Source organism: Lutra lutra, chromosome 12, assembly GCF_902655055.1.
Source record: "Lutra lutra chromosome 12, mLutLut1.2, whole genome shotgun sequence".
NCBI classification, from domain to species: Eukaryota; Metazoa; Chordata; class Mammalia; order Carnivora; family Mustelidae; genus Lutra; species Lutra lutra.
The window spans coordinates 43,225,233-43,251,884 of NC_062289.1; the positions used below are offsets into that span (position 1 = coordinate 43,225,233).

General features: G+C 34.0%; 1 pseudogene; it reads right to left on the bottom strand.

The window, feature by feature from the left end:
* Nucleotides 1–6,531: 6,531 nt before the first annotated feature.
* LOC125082260 (nucleophosmin-like) lies at nucleotides 6,532–7,479 on the bottom strand (annotated as a pseudogene).
* Between the last annotated feature and the right edge of the window lie 19,173 nt (nucleotides 7,480–26,652).

Below are 26,652 nucleotides of genomic sequence, written 5' to 3' on the forward strand. Positions count from 1 at the left end.
AAGTCTAGAATTGTGATGTCTCCAGTTTTGCTTTTCTTTTTCAGAACTGCTGTGTCTTTTTTGGGGGTCTTTTGTGGTTCTATACAAATTTTAAGATTGTTTGTTCTAACTCTGTGAAAAACGCTGGTGATATTTTGATAAGGACTGCATTAAACGTGTAGATTGCTTTAGATAGTATAGACATTTTACTTCTAACAACCTATTTTTAACATCTTTAGATTTTTCTATTGTAAGATCATATCGCCCAAATGGCCAACAGGTACATGAGAGAATGTTAAAAATCACGAATCATCAGGGAAATCCAAATCAAAACCACAATGAGATATTACCTCACACCTGCTAGAATAGCTATAATCAAGAATGTAGCAGATAGCAAGTGTTGGCAAGGATGTGGAGAAAGGGAGCCCTTATATGCTATTGGTGAGAACGTAGATTGGTTCAGCTACTATGGAACAGTTTGGACGTCTCTCAAAAAATTTAAAAAAAAATGGAAAAATGGGACAGATGTTGTTTAAGGGTATAAACTTGTAACTAGTAGATAAATAAGTCCTGGAGATCTAATGAAACATAGTGACTATAGGCAATAATATTATATACATTAAACTTGCTAAGAAGCTGTATTTCATTATTCCCAACACAAAAAAGAAATAATAATTACGTGACATGATAGAGGTATTAACTAATGATACAATGGTGATCAAGTCATAATATATAAAAGTATCAAATCAACATATTGTATATCTCAAAGCTGATTTGTTTTCAGAAACCATGGAGACCAGAAGGAAGTGGGTTGACATTTAAAATGCTGAAAGAAACAAAAGCTGTCAATGAAGAATTCTATAATCAGGAAAACCATCCACAAGAATGAGGAGAAATTAAAATATTCCCAGATAAGCAAAAGCTAAGCGATTCTGTCATTAGTAAACCTGCCCTACAACAAATGTTAAAGGGAACTCTACAGGCTGAAATGAGAGGATATCAGAGAGTAACTTGAAAATATCTGATGAGGGGCTCCTGGGTGGCTCGGTGGGTTAAAGCCTCTGCCTTCGGCTCAGGTCATGATCCCAGGGTCCTGGGATCAAGCCCCGCATCGGGCTCTCTGCTCAGCAGAGAGCCTGCTTCCTCCCTTCTCTCTCTCTGCCTGCCTCTCTGCCTACTTGTGATCTGTCAAATAAACAAATAAAATCTTTAAAAAAAGAAAATATCTGGTGAAATAAAAATTCTAGTAAAATTGACTATATAGATAAATATAAAAGCTGGTATCTTTGTGTTTTGGGTTGTTTATTTCTTCTTCCCCTGTGTGTCTTAGAAGACAAATGCATCAAACTTTAATTATAAGTCTATATTGATGGATATGCAGCTATAAACTATAATTATAAGTCTAAATTAATGGCTTCATATATATATGAGGTAGAGATTAGAATATAGCAAAAAATCACTGAAAACAAAAATTTGTTCTTGCAAAAGATTACCAAAACTAACAAATCTTTTTCCAGATTGATGAAGAAAAACAGAGAGAAGACTATAGCATATAACAAATACAACATACAACAAAATTGACAACATAAAGGGGTAGGGAAAAACCTGAATAGAGGAAGAGTTTTTGTACACTATTCAAATTTAGTTGGTATTAATTCAAAGTGTTGTTATGAACCTAAGGGGTTAAATGGAATCCCCGGGTTAACCACTCATAAAATACCTAAAAAAAAAAAAATTCCATAAAAGGAAATGAGAAGGAAATCAGAGCAGTTCATTACAAAACATCAATTAAATAAATAATAAAGCTGTAATGGGAGAATTGAGGACCAAAAAAATTTAAGACATAGAGAAAATGCAATAGAATAACAGAAATAAGTTTTCTATCAGTAATTATCTTGAAGGTAAATTAGTCTTTTCAATTGAAGGGCAGATATTAGCAGAATGTATTTTTTAAAAAGTTATTCAACTATATTCTGCTATTTTTAGCAGACTCACTTTAGATCCAAAGATACACCAAGGCAGAAAGTGAAAGAAAGACAAAAGATACTGCATGTAAATAGCAACTGAAAAAAAGCAAGGGCAACCAAACTTACATCCGGAAAAAATAAAAATAAAAAACAAAAAACATAGATTTTTAAGACAAAAATCATCACAAGAATCAAAGAAACACATTACATAATGATAATAACATCAACTGAGTAGAAAAATATAAGATGTGTATATCATCGGAGTTCCCAAATATATGAAGCAAATATTTATAGAATTGATGGGAGAAATAAGCAACAACACAATAATAATAAGAGATTTCAGTTCCCTATTTCCAATAATAGATAAAACAACCAGAAAGAAAATCAATAATGAAACAGAGGACTTGAGCACACTATAGAGCAATTGGGCCTAAGAGACATATACAAAATATTTTACCCAATAACAGCAGAATACACACTTTTCCAAGTGCACATGGAACATTCTCCAGACTCGGCCATATTAGGCCACAAAATAAGTCTCAATGAAGTTAAGAAAGCTGAGATCATAGACAATATTTTTTTCCAACGACAGTGGAATGAAATTAGCAGAGGAAAACTGGAAAATCCACAAATATGTGGAAATTAAATAACATGCTCTTTAACAAGCAATAGGTCAAAAATAAATCTCAAGTAAAATTAGAAAATAATTTGAAGCAAATGAAGAAGGAAGGCAAGCAAAATGCAAAGCCAGAAAAAGGAAAGAAATGACAAAGACTAGAGTGTTGAAAAATGAAGTAGAGATTAGAAAAATAGCAAAAAAATCACTGGAAACAAAAATTCGTTCTTTAAAAGATTATCAAAACTGACAAATATTTTCCCAGATTGATGAAGAATAAAAGAGAGAAGACTAAAATTACTTCATCAGAAATGAAAGTTGAGACATTATTATAAATCTTACAAAATATCAAGGATTATAAGAGAATACTATAAGACAGACAAATTTTCGAAACCTACAAATTCACAAAGTTGACTTAAGAAGAAATTTAAGAATCTGAATAGAACTATAACAGGACACTGAATCACTTATCAAACACCTTTTCACAAAGGAAAATCCATGACCACATGACTCACTATCAATTCTACCAAATACCTAAAGAAAAATTAACACCAATCCTTTTCAAATTCCTTTGAAAAGTGAAAATAGAAGAGGAAGGAACACTTCTAAGCTTAATGGGTAGAGGGTTTCCTTTTGGGGTGTTGAACAAATAAGACATCAGGACTAGTCAGTGATGATGGTTGCACAACACTGTAAACGTCACTGGATAGTGCACACTAAGTTGGTTAAAAAGCTGTTTTTTTAAAAAATAATAATATTTACCTATTTATTTGCTTGAGCGAGAAAGAGAGAGAGAGAGAACGTGCACACAGAGGGCGATTGCGAGGGGAAGCAGACTCCCCGCTGGGCAGAGAGCCTGAGGTGGGACTTGATCCTGGGACCCTGAGATCATGACCTGAGTGGAAGGCAAAGGCTTAACCCACTGAAGCACCCAGGCACCCCAAAATGGTAAGCTTTATGTTAAGCTCATTTTACTACAATTTTAAAATCATCTTAGATCTTTAAATTCTAATGATCATAGTATTTTATTTCTAAAATTTATATTTGAACTTTTTTTGGCCATGGATAACAATTTTGCACTCTCTTTTTCCTGTCCATATTTTAGATTATCTACTTTTTAAATACATGACACATATTATGCATCCTATAGATGATAATTTATTTCCATTCTGTACATGGTAATTCCAATGTCTAAAATCTTTTTTATTTGTTCTGGTTGCACATATCATTTATGCTGTCTTACTGCCTTATTTGCTTTATCATCATATTTATGGAACATTTATGTTTGAAATCAACTATATTTGTTTGTGGAGAGCCCTTGTGACCTAGATTGTGAAGTTTTGTTCTTTCAGTGATTATTTGCATTTGCTTCTTAGGGTTTACATTCTTAGCCCCTTGAACAGTCAGAATACATAACTTCATGAGATGCTTTCAACTTTACTCCTTTCCTGGGTTGTCAGACCACATAAACACGATAAGCTTGGACCCCAAAACTGCATGAGCACCAGCTTGTGGTTAAGAATTCTGAAACCCAAGGCTAAAATAGATAAGCTTCTATCTTTGCAAATGATTAATTTTCTGTTTAATTTATTTTTCTGGGTTCATTCTTTCACGGAAATTGTTACACTTGAATCCCAGGTTTATGTGTGATCTCTGATTTGATCTTTCACTTTTTGTGGGCTCTAGGCACACACAGGTTATTAAAATCAAAGCTCTATATTAAGGAATGTACAACTTTTCCCAGGGAAGCCACAGACTTTATTTCACTTATTACTGTGGATTTATGCTTTCTATTTGCTTTCTGCCTCTAAGGATTACTCTGACTTTATTGCCAGCTCAGACATGCACTTTAAACTATTCTTTTAAAAATTATTCAACTTTCTCTGGCATTTTTGGAATAGGATGATTTGGAGGTATCCATTTCTGCCATATTGCCAGAGATGATACACCCTCAGCTTGTTTTTGTTTTTGTTTTTGTTTCCCAGAGATAAAGGAAAAAGTCAGGTCCTAATAATGTATCATTGTCCGAATTATCCTAATGATGAAACAAATCTACCAGGTTCCCTTGTCAATATATCTGTGCTGATCATTAGCGCTTTCACCCAATATTTCCAGCTTTCTAACTTTTGTGCACAGGGTAGGATTGCTTGCCATCGATATGAAGTTAGACTTAGCCATGTAGCTTTGTTTTGCTATTGAAATGTGCGTGAAAGTGAAATGCATGCCCTCTGCCCAGAAAATTTTGGAGATGGTGAGTGATTAAATGCACATGACTCCCACTGCTGCACAGGTTAAGCAAGGTCACTATAATGATTTGTTCATCTAGATCCCTCTGAGGGATGATGATGACCAGAGACAGTCTCTTCTCATTGCTGTATAAGTAATTAAGTTTTTGTTATCCTGAGCCCCTGAGATTTGGGGGAGTTTTTGTTACCCTAGCATTTCTTAGTCTATACTAGTTGCTATTTTGTCAAATACTGTTACTTTTTAAGCTCACTCCAGTGCCCACTACTTCATGAGGTGTTCTCTGATATTGTTCAAAAAGTAATCAATCTTCCTCTATACTACACTGATAAGAATAACATGTGCTATGGTGAGTGCTGTGAATTGTGTAAGACTCATGATTCATAGACCTGTAGCCCTGAAACAAATAATACAATATATGTTAATTAAAAAAAGAATAACGAGGGGCGCCTGGGTGGCTCAGTGGGTTAAGCCGCTGCCTTCGGCTCAGGTCATGATCTCAGGGTCCTGGGATCGAGCCCCGCATCGGGCTCTCTGCTCAGCAGGGAGCCTGCTTCCTCCTCTCTCTCTGCCTGCCTCTCTGCCTGCTTGTGATCTCTCTCTGTCAAATAAATAAATAAAATCTTTAAAAAAAAAAAAGAATAACGATAAAAATGGCTAATTGAGTTTACTATTAGTGAGCTGTTGTGATAAGTATTTTATTCATATTAGCTCATGTAATATTACCACAAGACTATGAAGAAGATGTATTATTATTTTTTTACAAGTAAGAAACATAGGCTTTAACATTAAGGCTCACACATATTGCTTATATGATATTTGTCATATTTGACTAAAATTTACAATTACTGGTTGATTCACATACTATCCCAGTTAAAATTAGAACACCTATTTAGCTTCATGTCTACAAGTCCCAGCCAGTGGCTGGCACACAGTAGGTGCTCGACTATTAAAACATATCTTTTTCTAATTTAAAAAAGTACATTGAAAATTTAAAGATGAAAGAAAATGTAAATGATAAAACAACAAATACTTTTATGTTTTACCATTCTAAGAAAGTTTGTTTTTTTTTTTAAAGATTTTATTTATTTATTTGACAGACAAAGATCACAAGTAGGCTGAAAGGCAGGCAGAGAGAGAGAGAGGAGGAAGCAGGCTCCCCGCTGAGCAGAGAGCCCAATGTGGGGCTCGATCCCAGGACCCTGGGATCATGACCCGAGCTGAAGGCAGAGGCTTTAACCCACTGAGCCACCCAGGCGCCCTCTAAGAAAGTTTTAATAGAGATCTTTAGTTTATTTCCTTCTACTTTTTCTGTGCATGTGTAATTTGCACACCACTGACACAATATTCTGTGTGCAAATTTGTAGATTGAATTTTATACTTAAATTCAAATATTAAGCACTCCATACTCTTTTCTGTAACTTCATTAAAATACTGAGTTTATTTCACGTGTTTATTTTTTTCTCCCCACCATTTCCATTGTCTGATTATCACTGCTACTATGTCCTATCATCACATTCCATACATACTCAAACCCAAGCAAACAGTGGAGTTCCATCTTTAAAAAGTAGACAGGCATTTTGGACAACACATTCTTGGCATTGGAACCTAGACAACATTTATTAGACATGGTAGGGAAAATTCTCACTCTGTGTTATAAAAAGGATATCCAGATATTAACTGTTACAGAAATGAAATGATGGAAAATTTTAACAAACTTTTAAACTATTTTCTTAAAGAGGTTTCTCCAATGCTGGAGATCTTGAATAAACTACTGGTCAGTCATCTGGAAGCAATTCTTCACATAATTGATGAACTTGGCTTCCACTCTGGAAAGAAAACCACCTTTTTCTATACTTACTTGCATTTTTGTTTTAATGTCCTCTACAGAACTAGGTCTTTTGGGTGTCTTAAGAAGAGTTTTTTCCTGTTCTATTGATCCTGTGCTTTTTGATCTTCATGTGGATAGTTTTGAGTCTGTTTCATTCTGGTTTGCAATTTTGGCTGGAGTATCTCATATAAGTTTTTTACTGGAGCTTTTTCTTCAGCTTCTGCTTCATCATTATGTTCATCATCATCTCCTCCCCCTCCTCAACCCCACCCCCTCGACCCCCCTCCTTCTTCTTCTCCTCCTCCCCCTCCCCTCCCCCTTCTTCTTCTTCTTCTTCTTCCTCATCATCTTTATCATCATTTCCACAGCACCAAGTTTTGCTTTTCTCTGGAAATGTTCTAAAAGTTCCAAAGTTAGAGCACTTTACAGATGGCTAAGGAATTTCACATCCTCTTCCTCTTCATCTTCTGACTCAGCATCTTGCCCCACAGCTACTAAGTGCTTTCCACCGCTATGCACAGACCCTGAACAACATGTCAATCGTAAGACTACAGGTGGTATTATTTCCAAGCCCACAAGGGAAATCTTGGCTATACAGACATTTTCAAATTTTCCAGTGTGACTTGCATCGGACTGCCTTTGTACTTCATTGCCTTTGCTTCAACAGTGTGTAATTCATCCTTTGCCCCAACCCCTAAAATGACTGTTCTTTAAGATAACTGGTGTTCATTTTCATCATTATCCACTTTAAAATGGTAATCTTTGTCAGCCTTTAGTTCACAACTGAAAAGTTAGATCTGGGGCCTCAGAGGGCTCATGTCCATGTCCATCAGATCTCTCATGGGGTGCTGGCACACCCATAGGAAGTTAAAGAAGGCAAAGAGAGATAAACTACTACTATGCCAGAGAAGAGCCAAGCAGAACAAGCAGAACAGAATCATACCAGGGAAAGCAAGTATTCATTGTCTTAGCATCTATTTTATAAAAAATAAAATGCAATCATATGGGTAAAACCACAATTTTCACATTTCACATTTACATTTCCTGGATGTTATTAATTTTATCCATTCCTTCCTTCAGAAGTATTTATTGAGCTCTTCTTATATTCCCAGGGACTCTTCTAAAAAGTGGATACAAGGGCAAAGCAAACAAATGTCTGCTCTAATAGAATTTATTTTCTAGTGGGAGGGGAGAGATAATTAGTTAATAAATGTATAATTTAATGTAAGCATTATGAAGAGGTAAAGTCAGATAAAGTGATAGAAAATGATGGATTTTTTTTTTTTCAACAGGTTTGCCAGGGATGATTTTTTTGTTGGGGTGATAAAGTTTGAGGAGAGGGTTGAATGAAGTGAGAAGTAAAATCACTTGGCATTTGAGGTTAAGGAGTTCCAGGCAGATGGGAAAGCAAATGCAAAGTCAAGTCCTGAGGCACTTGTTTGGCTGGCTCAGGAAGCATCAAGGAGTTAAGAGTGCTGGAGAAACCCAATGGGTTAGGAGGTCTGATAGTGATTAAATAAAGAACTAGGAGGCACCAAGATCTTATAACCCATGGTGGTTCTTGAATTTTATTTTAGTTTATAGGGAAGTAATTGAATACATCTTCTTTTTGTATATATGTAGTCATTATCTCATTTGTTGTTTTTAAACTACTTTATCTTTTACCCGATTAGATTTGTAGAATTTCCCTCTACCCCCATCCCCACTAAATCTTCAAAAATTTTAACTATGCTCACAATTATATTTATGCTCTTCAAACTACTTTCTTAATAAACAGCTTTTCCTAACTTTTTGAGTTGGATGTTTTATTCATTTATTCAATGTCATATGTATATTTGTGTGCATGTAGAGGTAGATGTGGAAACACTAGTAGTATGTCTCAAAGCTATACATTTGCAACTATTAAAATTTCAGAGAAATTTGAAATATGTTCACAGGTAATTTTCAAGTGATCTGTTCTTTCCAAGGCATATGTAATTTCATATTTAGCTCCTCATTATTCCATATATGTAAAACGATGAGGATTTTTTTTTTAAGTTTATTTATTTATTTATTTCACAGACAGATCACAAGTAGGCAGAGAGGCAGGCAGAGAGAGAGAGAGAGATAGAGGAGGAAGCAGGCTCCCCGCTGAGCAGAGAGCCCAATGAGGGGCTCGATTCTAGGACCCTGAGATCATGACCTGAACCGAAGGCAGAGGCTTTAACCCACTGAGCCACCCAGGTGCCCCTAAAACAATGTTTAAACACTTCCAAATGTTATGTTCTTTTATAATTTTCTTATTAACCAGTTTTACTGCAAATTCATAGATGTGGCTATGTAGTTACATAGGTATGTTCCTTATGTCAGTCTTGTTTGTTATATTATGAAGCCATAGGGGATCTAAGTCCAATTAACATATATGGACTTTAATTCTCCATCAGACATCAACTATTGTTTCAGGTTCATAAGTTAATGGCTAGGCAAATGACTAGGCAGATGAGTCCTACTTATTTTTAACTCAGATCTTTCATCTCCCAATTGGAAAAATTTTTTGTTATGCATGTTATTTATGAGAAGTCTTTCTATACTTACTAGAAAAAAAAAATCCTTAAATTCTCTCTTCCGTGTTTATTATTTTCTGTGTCTCCATCTTGGATTCATTTTGACTTTAACATATGGAAAAAGAAGCTGGAGGAATGAGAAACAATTCTACTAACCAAAGAGGTTTCCAAATAGAAATATCTATTAATTAAAGGAAAGAAAGAAAGAAATAAATTTATTCCTTTTAATACACAACTGAATAAGATCAAAGAGAAAATAAGGCAAACCCAACCAAAGAGAGGAAACTAAACAGAAACAAGGAAAGATTATGATATAAGGGTTCTACATGTTGAAAAAAGTCACCACTTTGCTTTTTCTGATGATTACATTATGCAGGAACATTGCCCAGTAGTTTTTCCTTGATCTGAATCGGAAACCCATTCACAAGAGTGAAATGTTCTGACTGGTTACCATGGAAGACAGAAACCTCTGAACCTCCTATATATTTTATTGTGATAGGTAAACTCCTTTGAATTTAATTATTTCCCTCTTTCTTGTCAACTGTCTATTTCACAGAATGGCATTTCTTCATATTATTCTGAGAGGGGCAGTATCTACTAACTTACAATACCACAACAAAGACTGCCAGGTGGTTTTATCTGTTGACACATTCTGGAAAGTACCTGCTTGTAGAACATTTCCACTCAGGGAAGAACAGCTACTCTATGAGCTTATCTGATTACAGTGTTACTCTTGGGATGATGCCCAGGAGTAGTGGGTGTCTGCTTTTTGTTCCTACCAATGCTGGGAGGAGTCTGTTACTTTGGCTTGCTACATGTGGAAGACATCACTTGTAGATGGAACCCTGCTGCTGTGTTGGCTTTCTGCTTTATGTGTCCACTAACTTCCTGGGTTATAACATGATCTTCTCCACTTACAGTGAAAGGAATAACTAATTATGCCTGCAAGACTAGTGAAAGGATTTCCAGAACAGATGGTATTTGAGCTGGCTATTTATAGTATGAATTGCAACCTGCTTTATGGTGAAGGGCAAGGGAAGGATATTTCAGGTTATAGAAAAAACATCTGCAAAAGCTGGATTCAAAATTAGATATTTTTCATTTGCAAAGCCAAGTGTATAATGGTGTCTCTGGAATCCTGAGTTTATAAGACTTTCAAAAGAAGAATTTACATGCCATGTCAAAGAATTTTTACCTTACAATATGATGGGTCAAAACAAAGTTACATGACTAGATTTAGGATGGTAATTGTACCCTTATCATTGTATTAATCACCGAGTCTTCTGCTAAATTCCCAATGCATCATCCCCAGAATCAAGAGCATTCATTCAGACTGATCACAGCACTCACTTCACTACAAATTGTGTTTTAGAAGTCATTTTAGCTCTTTCTTTAAAAAGGGTTGGGTCTCCCAAATGATTCAGCAATGAAGATAAGCAGTAAACTCCCTGAATACTCTGGCTTAGTGCCCTCTCCCACTCCAGAGCCTAATTCTCAGCCATATGACTTGGATTTCTTTCAGACTTTATTCTTCTCAGTCCTATTTTAGAAGGTTCTTTTAATGATCAAGTTCTGTCTGAAAATCCCACCAATTCTGCCTTGCATTCTGTAATACTAAGGAGCCAGTACCTTTGTTTGTTTATTTCTATAAAGGACCAGGTACTAAACATTTTAGGGTTTGTGGTCTATATGGTCTCTGTCACAACTACTCAACTCTACCTTTATGGTGTAAAAGTACTCACTAACAATAAGAAAAAGAAATGAGCCTTACTGTGTTCCATTAAAACTTTGTTTATAAAAACAAGAAGTCAGCTAGATTTAGCCAAAGGCTATAATTTTTGATTCCTGGTCTAGACTTCCTTGAATCTCAAATACTGCTTGGACTCAACTGAATTTATTATACTTGATTTCTGGGAATTGATTTCTACATGCTGATTTTATCCTTGGAACAATTACCTGGCTTCCATTATATTATGCTCACCAAAAATCCTTCTTGTTATTCTTGTACTACAGCAACATGGCTAATTTTGCTTCCTAAATTCTGTGCCGCTAATCCTAATTACCATGTGACACTGGGAACAGGTAATATAGCAGGAGCTCAGGAAACTGAAGATGAGAGCCAAAAGAATTAAAGGTGCTGGTAATTGGTAGATAATAATATTATCTAATACTTATAAATATTTACTATGTGTCAGACACTAATTGTTTACATATAAAAACTCAATTAATCCTCACAATAATGCTATGACTGATTATCCTCTCTACTTAACAGAAGAAGGAACTGAAAAAGATAGATAAATTAAGTAAACTGTCCAAGTCCAAGCAGCTGGTAAGAGGTGTGGCCAGCATACAAACCCAGGAAGTTCAGCTCCAGAATCAACATTCTTACCTACTGCACTCTTCTGAGATGTGCTGCAGAATGAGAAAATTCTCTGAGAGGGAATGATCAGCACTCCATAACCAGTCAGATGCAGCAAGAGTGTCAGAAGAAACTGAGGATAAATTGCAAATAATTTGAACGGGACATTAGTTAGAGAACACAGGAGAATATTTATCGACTATGTTAGTTTTTCCATTATTTTGTTAACAGTTTTCAACTAGTTTCAAAGAAACTAGTTCCTCATAGAGGAAAATAATTACCTAGACTTCATTAGATGATTTCTAGCAGGAAATATAGTCTTAAAATCATTTTAGTCCTTCCGTGCTCTTCAAAATCTATGTATGTTGGAATCATCTAAGGATCTTACTAAGGATCAACTAGAGGTTGCTAAACCGTGGCTCCCTGGGCAAATTTAGCCAACTTTTGTTTTTGTAAATAATCTTTTATTGCAACATAGTCATACCTACTTTTTTAAGATATTGTGTATGGCTTTCTGTATTATAACATGAGTTGAGCACCTGTGGCTAACAGAGATGATATAGCCATCAGAACCTGAAGAATTTGCTATTTGGTCCTTTACAGAGAAAGGGTATTCCTTTCCTTTCCTCCTTCAGAGGTCTAATAGGTGATATTAGAGGCCGTGGGATCAGAGATAGCATGTTAAGCAAATAGTTTTCCAATACTTAGTAAACTGTTGCCTTACATTTGTTAAGTTTTGGGAGTTTTTGTTTGTTTTTGTTTTTGTTTTTAAACAAAGCATTAACCTGCATTATGCAGTTTCCCATGGCATCCCTTTGAGGTACAAGTTATACCCTTAATTGTACCTATTGAAAACTGGGGTTCACAAGGCTTAGCAGATTCATCTTACTTCATATAATAATTTTCTTCTAAAGAGCCCCGGATGTTTTCACTTTTTCACACCCCATTCACATATTCTACTTCTTTCTGATGTTCTTCTTAGACAATTTTTTTCTAAGTAGAAGCTGTAGCTACTTATGGTCTTATCCCACAGTGACATCTTTTTTATAAGTAATTCAGTGGTCATCAAACTGTATTGCTAACAGCTAATAGGTTCACAAAGATTCTTCGGATGCCACTGAAAATAGGCAAGATACGGAGAATAACCAAGCATGTCTAGGACACTTTACTGACTTTGTGTACTAGATCTTTGTGTTACATTTAGTCTGAAGAAATATTTCCACTTAAAATTGTTATTAAACACTGCTTTAATAATTATTATTTCTCTTTGTTTTGTTGCTTAAACCACTCTAAATTCCCTGGAAACATCTGCTTTTCTTCCCTTTCTCCCTATCCCTCAAACAATGTAACACAGCATTGTATTATAAATTGGTACACCATTATCTTTAACAAAGTTGATTATCTGTGAATCATGTTGCTCAGCATGACTACATTAAAGCATTATGCAAATTGGCTCTATTATTTCCTCTTTTTTGTATATGAAGGGAGGATTATTTAGGTAGGAGTAATGATGAAAATTGATTAGACATTATATCCTACTACACCACAACAATAATTAAGACAATGGTTGAAATTTTCACAGATATATGACAGAAAGGCATATTTAAGAAATAATGTTGAAACTCTCAAATTAAAAAAAAATGTGAACTTTATATAGCTTTAGGGCTTTTAGCCAGAAATAACATGAGACTGAATATGACTGTGGGAAGGACCACCTTTGGTTTTAATAACAACAGTAGAGTGAACTTTCACACCAAAAACAAAAACAAACAAACAACAAAGCTAAGAGGAAAATGAGCTTTCCTTATTAGTATTTCAAAACCAAGTTGATAGTAGAGCTGGAAGTGTGTCTTTTTACCTCACAGTGTAGGCTTATCAAAGATAATTTTAATAATTTGCTCAATTGATTTTTCATCCAATCATATTGCCTGCTGAAACTGGCATCCAGCCCAGTACTATCACCTAGTTTGCGGTACTCCTGTTTCCTAAGACTGGATGTCCTTTGATTTTTTCTCATGAACTACAATCTGTAGAAGATTTTCAGCATATAATCATTATTAACCTCTTGGATGGAAGCATTCCTAACCAACTATTGAGTCCTTAGCAACTATTCCTTACCAACTATTCCTAGTAAACAGAAGTGTACTTGTTTAAAACAGGTAAATTTCAAAGACAAGTATTGCTTGGGAAGTGGGCCAAGGTCAAATGACTTTGAATAAATGAGAATTGAAGGTGAATTCAAAATACAAATTCTAATTTCTGCTACATCTTTGTGTGTATACATGTATTTGTTGTACCCTTCCATTTGCCTTCTTTTTTTGAAGACTTTGGATCTCTAAAAGATAATATAAAAGCATAACTTTAATAAAAGAATACCTATACAATTTCTTAAATAGGACATATTCAAAAAGGAAAACATCAATAAATTGGATTACATAAAGATCAGGTTTCTCTTGAATAGAGTCCAAAAAGCAATTCACCAATGGATATATAAAGCTTACTTTGTTGGCGGTGATGTAGGATAACTAGAACTCTCATACCTTGCTTAGTCTAAATTGGGTAACTATTCTAGAAAATTCTTTGGAATCACCTATCAAAATTAGAGATATGTAGCGATAATATCACTTGTTATAAATGCAAATTTCCAGAGACATGCACAAGAATGTTTATGGCAGCTTTATCTGCAATTGCTTAAAATTAGAAACAATCAAAATGCCCATCAGTCATAGATTATATAAGTAAATTATGGCATATTTATAGAGTAAAACTCTATAAGGAAATGAAAATGAATTACTGCTATATGGAATAATTTGAATGAAACAATGCTGAGCAAATAAAACAAAAACAAAAACAAAAACAGACATAGAAGTACACTTAGAGAATTATTCCATTTACAAAATGAACAAAGACACACAAGTCGCACCATAGATTCAAAGTCAAGATAGTAGTCACCTTAAGAAAGGAAGTGAGTAGTGATTGTGAGGAGCACGAACATGGCTTTTGAGATGCAGTAATGTTCTTTTCCTGGACCAGGTGGTGGTTACTTGGATTTTCATTTGGTAATATGTTATTGAGTTCTGTATTTATGGTTTATGCCTTTTGTTTTTATATTTTGCACGTTACATTTCTTTTTGAAAAAGGGGAAACATTGCAATAATAAAATATAATCTATACAGTTAAAAAATTACTTTTCCCATTAATTCATTTCAGAATAATGCAAATTTGTGATAGATGCAATTTTGTCACAGTTCAGCAGAGGTGATTAATTTTCTTCCCACTCTAGAAATATATGAACATCCAACACTGATTTGACTGAGCTAATAATGCTTCAAATAGCTTGCAACCAACTATTAATATAAGATAATTAAAGCAATGGTAGAATAGGCTGTTAGTATCCATAGAACTGATATTCATACTGATGAAGTTATAAATTAAATCACTTAAACTTAGAAATAGTGAGATATTACTTGAATTTGCATTTGGCATAGATATCTTGAAATGGTTAGGAGAGAACAGTTTAACCTTGTTTCTGTTAGAGAATAAAGAAAGGTCTTCCTTTTACAGAATCTTGAAGGAATACTGATACCTAGTTAGATTCTTTAATAGCTGAAAAAGATAAGCAAAAGTAAGTATTACTTCTGCCCAAAGAAAATATTTCTAAATACAAAAAAAAAAAAGTAGGAAAAAGTTGTGATACAACTGTATTGGTAATGAAATAGTTCAGAGTTGATATCAAATGGTGGTTCTTAGAATGTGTTTATCTTAGCATGAGATAACAATTTCACTTTTAAAATGAAAGCTGAGATCCATCTGAAAGATTTGACTAATAAATACCAAGCAATGTATTTGGAAGAGTTTTTAACAGGTTGTGGATTCAAGAACACCAAAGGATTAATTTTTTAAATGTATTATTATGTTCAATTAGCCAGCATAGAGTACAGCATTAGTTTTTGGTATAGTGTTCAATGATTCATTAGCTGCACATAACACCCAGTGATTATCACCATACATGCCCTCCTTAATACCCATCACCCCATCCTCCCACACCCCCCCTTCCTTTTGTAACCCTCAGTTTGGTTCCCAGAGTCCAGAGTCTCTCACAGTTTGTCTCCCTCTCTGATTTCTACCCATTCAGTTTTCCATCCCTTCCCCTGTGGTCCTCCATGCTTTTCCTTATATTCCACATATGAGTGAAACCACATGATAATTGTCTTTCTCTGCTTGACTTATCTCACTCAGCATAATACCTTCCAGTTCCAATCATGTTGATGCAAATGGTGGGTGTTCATCCTTTCTGATAGCTGAGTAATATTCCATTGTCTATATGAACCACATCTTCCTTATACATTCGTCTGTTGAAGGACATCTTGGCTCCCTCCACAGTTTGGCTACTGTGGACATTGCTGCTATGAACATTGGGGTAGATGTCCCCTTCTTTTCACTACATCTTAATCTTTGGGGTAAATACCTAGTAGTGCAATTGCTGGATCATAGGGTAGCTCTATTTTTAACATCTCAAGGAAACTCCACACTGTTTTCCAAAGAATTAATTTTTTTAAAATAATGCAAGAAAAGTATAGTCAAACAAAGCAACTGTTCCTAAAGCAAGGGGCAGCAAGAGGCAGGGTCTAAGAAGACAAGATAATTATTTAATTGTTATTCTGAAGAGATAGAGCTAGTCATATTTTCAGTAGGACAGTCAAGTAGCAAAGGGTCCTAGAGGAGCTGATAAAACGGAGTCTAAGCAATTTCTACAAAAAGCTCCATAGGGAATCCCATCACAATAGATGGATAGTAAAGATATGGAGGACAAAGTGGTAAGTACCAGAGTTCAGAGATATTGCTATCAAAATAGAAATATAATGGAATATAACTTACACTATAATTTGCAGAAAAGAAAATTCTGGTCTATTGCCTGATCACCTTGTGTGAATATTATTTTTAGAGTCCCTTATTTTCCCTGAGAGAAAAATAAGTACAAACCAGGTGCATTTTCACCATAACCCTCAATTTATGGTCAAAATGAACAGTCGAACATAGAAATCTTAAGGGACAGCTGGGAGACAATAAAACAAAGTTTCTCAACAAGTGAAAGATTATTTTTCTTATGCTCCTTTGAAGTACCTGAAGAAGGATTGTTTTCTTACATAATGAAATAAAATTAGCATGATTTGAATATTAAGGATATTAGTTTGCCCCTAATTCCTAGAGTTTCAATCATGTCAATCCCAAAATAAGCACAACAGGAGAATCAGAATGGAGAAATGGAAATGACTCTCTGAGTCTGTAATATGTGCAAAGAACTGTGCTGATTTTAGTTATATGTTCTATTTCCCAGAAGTGCTTAGTATTTTAATTATATCTTACATGCATGCAGTCTGAGAACCACAAAGATTAAGCAAATTGCTAGAGGTCAGTTAATGTTAAGTGCCGGAATACAAAGTTGAAAGCATACTTGTTTGATGCATTCCTTTTACCTCACACTGCTTTGTTCTATCTCACTAGAACCCAAAGTATCAACAAACCTACTAAGCCTTGCATGCTTGACTTTATTGTGGGGGATCAAGAAAACAGTCACTTATGAGACACAAGATCTACTTTTTCTAGATCAAACATTTTCTGGAATTCCTACTGTTTACATACGCATTTAGAATTGAAGGTCTCAGACAAAGTGCAAATATTTTCAGATGAAAAAGACATCACAATAATTCCTCAGGCTCTGAGCGCCTTAGAAATCCAGGTAGCCTAAGGGAGTAGCTGAGGTTAAGACCTAGGGGCCCTTCCATCTATTTCCATTGTTTCCTAGAGATAGGTGTTCAGGGAGTGGTTATAGTTTTCTAAACTGTAAACATTTCCCAGCATTTCTTAATAGTAGCTCTGAAAATTAAAATTTGTTAAAATATTTTTGAGAAACACTATGATTTGATATAGTAAACCATAGTTCAAGCTCCTATTACTGAAGGATAGATTTTGGTTTGTTATGTATATTAGTTCAGTTAATAGATGTAAGTTATGGTCTTACTCTATATCAGGCATTTTGGCATCTTCTGCAACCATGTAAATGAAAACAGTTTGTCTCTGGAACCTGCGCTTAAGAACATTAAACCTGTTGGGGAGAAAGACTTTTTTGCACTCCAATCAAACTAGCCTTGCTTCAATTCCAGGAACATGCCAATTCCCTAAAGCCACCCCCTCTAATGATTGGCATTTGATATTTGCCCCACTCCCACTTCCCCTCACCTAAGTAAAACTATTCATCCTTAAAATTCTACCTAAAATATCGCTTTTTTTTTCATCATGTTTTCTTAGTTACCACAAACAAAAAAATACCACTTTTTAAGAGCAGACTATTTTCTGGTCTATGTCAGAGAATGGAGAACTCAAACTTTTTGATAGAGTAGAAGACTTCAAAATGGAAAATGCCATTGCATCCATTGAGATCAGCATATGTTCACTTATGGACATGTAAGCTCTTTGATTTGCTGGAAGTTTATCTAAGCAACAGGAAACAGTGTCAGCGATTTCTAACCATATGCTTCACAGTCATCTTTGCATTTTTTATCAAAATAAGAGTATTTAAGCCTCACCATCAGAAATAGTGATTTTAAATCCCACTTCTTCTGTCATCTCCCCATGAAGACTTCTTGATCCCTCCATCCTCTGTCACTGAAGATAAAACTCATGAGCACAGAAATCTTCTGTCTAGGTCTGTTCTGTATCCAAATGCTTATAACAATACCCAGAAGACTTCCTCAATAAATAATTGGTTGAGAAAATGAGTACTTCTTTTAATCCCCCACAGTACTTATATCAGCTCATAATAGTCTAAGAATTATTTACAACTGTGTTTCTCCTATAAGTGTGGGTTTCTTGAGGACACAGACAGCATGCCTCAGTCACTTTCACATACTAATTAAACAGAATAATATGTATGTGCATGAGCCATGTTTGTTAAGTACACAATCTTACTTGCTTATTAGGGAAGCATGACATGCAGAGGATAGATTTGAGGAACTAGAAATTGAAGTCTCAGAGCAGTAAAAACAAAATTAGAATAGTTGGAAAAAATGATGTGTGCATGAAATATATTAGCAATAAAAAGGAAGGATAAGAGAAGGGTATAGTTTATGATTCTTTTGGTGTTTGATTGAATATAGATAAAGCAAGGAAAATGAATTAATAAATATTTTAGACAATTTACAATTTTCTAACATAGGAAACACGGATGCCATTAGGCAAAAAATTCAAGAGGAAAATCTAGTTTGCAACAACAACAACAAAGGTGGTACTAAACAGAATTTGAAGCAGAGGTGGGATATGCAGGCGATTATAGATGTAGGCAATGGGAAAAATGGAATCTAAATGCATTTCTCCAGAAAGAGGACTGAGTTAGATTATAAAATATTTGAATAAAGGGAGTGTAGTGGCAGAGTAAAGCAATATACAATTTCAGACACAGAGAAGTATACAATTAATGCAAGAGATGGAACAGTGAAAACCACTATATGAAATTTAGTTTCAAGGAAAGAGAAGTCGTCAGCAAACTCAAAGAAACCAGTTGACTGGATTTGACAAGTAGATAATCTTGAGGACTAAGCTTGGAAGAGAGAGGGAAAAATTTTAATCCAGTTTAGTCATGTTTTCAATGTTTCAAGGGCTATGTTAGCGTCTGTAAGTACAAAGAGATATAAAATACCATTCCTGTCCTGGGGGCATTTAGTGTGAGCAAACCTGGCATATGTAGAAAAGTGTGGGACAAAAATGCTGGCAAAGCAATTTGGAATAGTCATTTGATGCTTTCTCCTCTGAAATATAGACTGCAACTTGGAAGCTTCAACATCACTTACATCCTAGGAGGTATTAGGAATTTTAGAATGATTGTTTCTAATTTGGAGAACCGTTATTTCTTTTCCTTACCTAACCACTATGGCTAGTACTTCCAGTACCATGTTGAAGAAAAGTAGCACAAGTAGGCACACTTGTGTTGCTCTTAATCTTAGAGGAAAAGCTTTCAGCTTTTCAACATTGAGTATGATGTTAGCTGTGAGCTTATCATATGTGGCTTTTGTTATGTTGAGGTATGATCCCTCTATTCTACTTTGGTGATAGTTTTTTTTTTATCATAAGTGGAAGTTGAATATTGTTAAGTGCTTTTTTCCACATCTACTGAGATGATCTTATGATTTTTATTCTTTATTTTTTAATATGATGAATCACATTTGATATTTAGATTGATTTGTAGATTTTGAACCATCCTTGCATCCCTGGAAAAAAACCCACTTGATTATGGTTTATTACTCATTTAATGTATTGTTGAATTTGGTTTGTTAACATTTCTGTTGAGGATTTTTACATCTATATTCATCAGTTCCTATTTATTGTCCTATAATTTACTTTTTTTTTATAATGCTTTTGCCTGGTTTTGGTATCATGGTAATGTTGGCCTTGTAAAATGTGTTTGGAAATATTTTCTCCTCTTTTCTTTATACAACATTTTATATAAATTTTTAAACATTATTGAGGGTAAAATTCTATATATACAGCAAAATAAAGCTGAATAAATATTTCATGGGGTTTTCAAAGGTGAAAAATTCCATTTCTAAACAGAACAATATAAATTTTACAAAATGGTATATTTTACTTCATATATGCAAACAGAAAAATATCATTTCTAATTTTATTTCCACGGATATGGTAAGTTCCGATACACTTAGAAAATAAATAAAATTTATGAATATAACATATTCCTACTATTAAGTAGAATATGTCACTACAATTGTGGATAATTGATAACATTAAACCCACAAAAACAAACAAACAAAAAAACTGACATAATAGATGATAACTGTTTATTAGCTAAAAGATTTTTCCCATTTCAAGAAAGGAAATATTCAAAGGAAACTTCTTAGAGATTAACAAATATATATGTACATATATATAATATTCTCTAATATAACCTACCAGCTGAAATTTCTAATATCCAAAATGTCCTTTTCCATTTTTTTTTTTTGTAAAAAACTCATTCTACAAAAGATACCTTGCTGTATCTATTACAGCCTAACATCTGCACACTCTTAGGTTTATATTCAGAAGATATGTATTTTTATGTTACCAAAAGTCTTGTATAAGAATGTTTAGAGCAGCACCATTCAACAATCCAAATATCTATCAATAGTAGAATGAATTAAAAATTGTGGCATATTTGTACAATGGAATACCATAAATCAATGAAAATAAACAAACTACAACAGCAAATATGAATGAATCAGAAGAGCACTTGTTTATTTATTTATTTATATTTAATTTTATTTTTTTGTCAGGATAGGTTGTAAGGTTGTCTGTAGAGAGCCAGATTTTGAGTGATTTCATTGGCTGGGAAGGGTTTGCTTGCCACTATGAAGCTAGTAAGTTTTTTGAACCCTTTTTTGTTTCTTAATTGAGGTATAACTGACAAAACATTTTATTAGTTTCAAGTGTACAAAGTAATGATTTGATATTTGTATATATTGCAAAGTGATTACTATAATAACTCTAGTTAACATCCATTGCCATACATAATGACAAATGTTTTTCCTTTTGTTATGAGAACTTTCAGGATCCATTCTCTTAGCTCCTTTCAAATATGCAATAGAGTATTATTAACTGTAGTCACTATGCTGTTCATTATATCTCCATTACATTAATTTTGTAATTGGAAGTTTATACCAACAAAAACAATTTATTGAGTGAAAGAAGCCAAACACAACAGGGTACATAATGATTTATTCCATCTATATAAAGTTCACATATAAATAAAAGTAATTTATAGTACTCACTAATCAAGTTATTAACTATGCTTCGGGAAGTGATAACTGGAGGAAGATACGTGGGGCTTCTGGGCTACCGATAATATTCTGTATCTTGATCTGGGTGCTGTTTACAATGCACCCAGTTTGTGAAAATTCATCAAACTGTACACTTGTGATGTATACATCTTTATGTAATAGTTAAATAAAAAGTTTAATTAACATGATATGCTTGGGGTAAAAATAAATATATTGTTTAGTCCTTTAGCCAGGAGATCCTATTTCTAAATGATTTTCTACATCTTTAGCTACACTGTGACTAAATCTCCACCATCAGTGTGGGGTTGGGAGGGTAATCTCAGGAACTGTTGCCATACCATTTGAATGCCTAATTTCAGAGGATTTTCCAAAATGATTTATGTATACAACCATAGTCACTGTTTGTTAATAAGAATGCTTATGGAAGAAGATAAATTTAGGTGTTTTGGTGACCAGATTGTGAGCCCAGATGAGGCTCATTGGATATTTACTCATGGCTCCCCAGAAGCATATGAAAACCAACTTTTTTTGACCTTCTCAGGATGAGATAGATTTGATTTTATTTACTCTCTTCTATTTTCTGCAGCAAAGCATTGTTCTAATAGAACATCAAGGCTAAATTTACTGAGTTAAATTTTGCATGAGTTTTCTTCTTCTGGATGACAAGAGAAATGTTTTGCTTAGGGGAAAAAAAAAAAAAAAAAGGCCAGAGCATTATGTCTGCTGTAAATTAAAAAAAAAAAAAAAATTGTGTTTTTAAAAATGTGACAGCAAACTATAAACTGAAAAAACAACAGGCTTGCATGGTGGGAGGTGCCATATGGAAAGAATGAGTCAGTCAATCTGTCAACAGACATTTGTTGAGCATCTACTTTGAGTCAACCCACATTCTAGCAGTGAGAATATAGTGGCAAACAAAACAAATGTGACACCTACCCTCATGGGGCTTGCAGTAGAAGAAATATAGCCAGTTAATCAAAAATATTGGTTGTAATGAAGAATCATTATAAACACAGACAAAATCTAAGTATTTTATTTTATCCTTTGTACACAAACATTTTAACAATTGTGAACATAATATTCAGCTCTTATTTTCTCTTATTATATATCCATGTATTAGAGTTCTATGTTTCCTCATTAAGCACAACCATAAAATTACTTATGACATCCAGATTCATTTTCTTTAAATAGAGCAGGAATTTCAAAACACTCTTGAAATGGCCCAAATGAAAATCCCTCTCTTGATAATTTTTCTTTGGTCTTTCAATTGTCCATACTACACTTAAACTAATTCTCATATTAGTTTAAGTGTAGTATCATATATATCATATATATCATATATATATCATATATATCATATCATATATTCTGATATTTGATAGGCTTATAAACAAATAAGTTAAATTATTATAAGAAAAAACAATGCACATAAACAGGTCTGCAAAAGAAGAGAATACAATTGATTCTTCATAAACATATGATTCAACTGATGGAAGGAGATGTTCACAGATGTTTAAGAACATTGCCTGTGAGTGCTAGGCATTCAGTATCCTATAAGCACATTTTAGTTAACAGAAGATAAATTTAGGTGTTTTGGTGGTTAGACCGATTCATGAACTAAGTTGTTTAAATAGGTGTAGGTTGGAAGAACTATTAAAACTGTGGTGTTTAACAAGGGAGCCTCCAGCCTTGTATAGCCCTTGAACTTTTGAAATGCCTCTAGCCCAAACTGAAATGCACTGGGAATGCAAAAAACATACTAGATTTTTGGGTACATTTTTTGTATTGAAAAAGGTAAAATGGCCTCATTAACTTTCTACTTATTACATGTTGAAATAAGTAATAATATAATATTTTGACTATATCGAATTAAGTAAAATACTTTTGAAATTAATTTTATCTCTTTCTTTTGTTCATTTTAAAGTGACCACCAAAAAATAATAAATCACATGTGGTTCACATTTATGGTTCTCAGAATATTATATAGGGTCAGAGTTGTCATAATGTGTGTGTCTGCATGTGAATATATATAAAATTTATAAATAAGAAATAACTGAAGAACAAAACGTGTTAAGAAATGTGCTCAACCCTACATATAGTGGTAGGAGGAGAGACAAGTGGAAAATGAGGCTGCTGATCCCAGAGGCACTGCCCATGTTACCTCTGATTAACACATTCTTAACACTAATACAGGTTTTTATGAGTTCACGAAAATGACAGTTCTAAACAGGCACGTTAAACTAGATCTGTTGAAAAGACATAAAGTATAGAGTTTGAGAAAATGAAAGAGGAAAAATGTAATACACTTAGAATAGCAACATCAGGGAGCTGAACTCCCCCTAGCGCCCAAAGGGCAGAGTTGTTTCCAGAACCAAGAGAAGTCAAGAGCAGAATATATATCTCAACTTCACTCTCCTGCTGTCCCCTGATCTTCTGCTAGTGTCTCCCATTGATGAAGACCAATAGGAAGCCCAAGAACAAGTGCACCGTTAAGCAAGCCATATGGATTAGCTTCACAGACTACAGAGGACAGTGCAGAGTGAAGGGTAGATCTAAGCAGACAGATGAAATAACTGCACTCAAATGGATTATGAGTTTATTTCTAACCATAATCTTCTTTGTGAATAGATATACTTTCAACGCAATAAAAGACAATCACAAATGTTACTGCATCTAAATTTTGTGTACACTCAAATGGAACTTTTTTTTTTTTAAGGGAGAGACGGTAAATACAGTGTGACAGTAGCTTAAAGTACTAGTCTGAAAAATAATATATAAATTTTGAACTCAGATCCACAGCTCAATAAAATCTCTTTCTTGTTTGCATGTGTTAAAGATTTATTTTATAAAGCAACAAAAATATTCCCCCAACAATATAACAGGGTTGTTGTAAGGGTCAACATTTCATTACTTGAAAGGTACAAAACTAGGCAGTACTATAAGACAGATGTCAGTTTGGGGTAGGGACCCTTAAGATTAGAAAAAATATACTCTAATGCTTTATCTAAACTGTGAAAAATCCAAAGCTCTCCCCAAGGTTGCTGAAAATATACAAGGGTTATATTCTTATAGGCACAACCCCTCTTAGCCCCAGCTCTAGACCTGGGTTATGAATTGTCTAATTGATCAACATTCATTTTTTTCTGTATTACAGTGTGAAACAAAATATCTTTCTCAATTTTAATTAAAAAATAAAATCCCACTTGAAATGAGATTTGTGGATCAAACAGGCTTGTCTTTCAATGTGAGGGATAAATTCAGCTTAGCAATGCAAATATAGTGCATTGTTATTATAATGTAACATTGGGCATGTTACTAACTTTTATTTCTTAATGATTTCATCTATGAAAATGAGTTGGCTAGAAGAGCTTTATAATTTTTGAGAGTATTACCTAAAAATAACAATATAAACATAACAATTATAAGACAACAATATTAGTTTGATCAAACATTTTTCTTTTCTAGAGGTTATGTTAGTGTTAAGTAGCCACAGTAATAAATTTGCTCAATAATAAAATTATTTTATCATTATTAAGGAGGTAATTTGAGAAGTTTATAAAAACTCTAATATAACCTTGAAACTATCCTCCATATTAAAATCAAACTTTTTTTCTAAATCTGAAATAGGATATGTTAGTAGTTTCCAACTACAAAATACCTCAATAGCTCTTTCATGTCCAAAAGTAAAGTTCAAATTCTAACATGAAAACTCTTGCTTACCTTTCTAGTTTTCTCTCTCTCTCTCCCTTACCTTCTCCCAACATCCTCACTATTCATACTCCAGTCATATGAAACCCCTTTGAAACATGTTTCTTCCCAGAAACCCACATGCATCCACTACTGTCATTATCAATATCAAGGCTGGATTAGATTTGTCCATTGTGTGCTTTTCTATAGTTAGTATAAAATAACTCTATAAATCTACTATAATTCACTATTAATGTCTGTCTACTCACCTCTCTTCCCACTAGGATTTTTGACACTTCAGGACGGAAATTGTTTCCTAATCATCTTTATATCTCCAATACCTGACAAATAAATGAAATATATTAGCATGTGAAACACTAGGCATTGACAGGAAAAGTAAAATCATTCGTAGTAAATATGAAAATTGGCTAGATTAAATAGATAAACAAAAGAAGAAATTCCAAGACAAGAACAAAAGGAAAATTCATATTGAAATCAAGTTCAAGAGCTATTTCTTAGAGACAGAGATAACAACAAAGTTATTGAAATGAAGGATGACAATCAAGAAGTAAATTACAATAAATTCTGAAGAAATGAAGCTAGGAATGAAAGAGTCCTACTAAGTATAATTTAATTTTTTTTGTCAAGCTCTTCTCCTTTGTCAGAGTATATAAAAGAATATTTATATAAGACAAATAATAAGTATATATTTTATGGTCATGCATACCAAATGAGTTATTACACATCAATTTAACACGGATGCTTTTTCCATACCCACAATATCTAAGCTACCCCAAGGACCATTTATAAAGGCATAATTGTTCTGAGAGCGGATCATATACTTTAACCTAGCATAAATGAAGTTAAATTGAAAATATGCATTGCAAGATGATTTTGGAAGACCTCTGTCAAAAAAAAATTGCACTGGACAGAGTTAAATAGGCAAAGAGGAATTTATTTATTAAGATTATTGCAATAAGGGAGAGAGATTAAATTCAACTCCCTTGAAACAAAAGGCAAGAGATTTTCTACGTTTGAGGTGAGCTGGAGGAAAATTTATGGAGGGCATCAGGGGAGGGATTGGTCAATGATATTAGGCCATCTGTGTTTGCTAATTGGCACTTATCAAAGTTAGGCTCCTATCCTCCCACAAAGACTGGCACATAGCATGCTATCTTTCTTAATGATTACGTTTGGAAAGGGATGGCTCTCAGGTCATTGAGAAAGACATTCCTGGGTATTAAATCTGGCAGGAGGTTGGGAGAAAATTTACATCTCAAAAGGGCAGAGAAAGAATTTACAATTGCAAATTTTCTGAAGTAAACGCTCTAAGTGAAGGGAAGTCAGGGGCCTAGGATCAGAAAGAAACCTGTCTAAAATATAGTGAAGCTGAGGGGAATTTTAAAGCTGTTTGGTCACTCAGGATTAGGGCTTTTAACATGGGAAACTCGCCTGAAAGAAGAGGTATAAGAGGTAACCCACTTTGTCAGCTTCTTGGTCTTTGCTCCATTATTTCCTCCATAAAGAACAGGTGTCAGAAGAAAAGGGACCAGATTTACATCTTCCAGTATCTCTACAGATTACCTTTTTTATGGTGTGGTG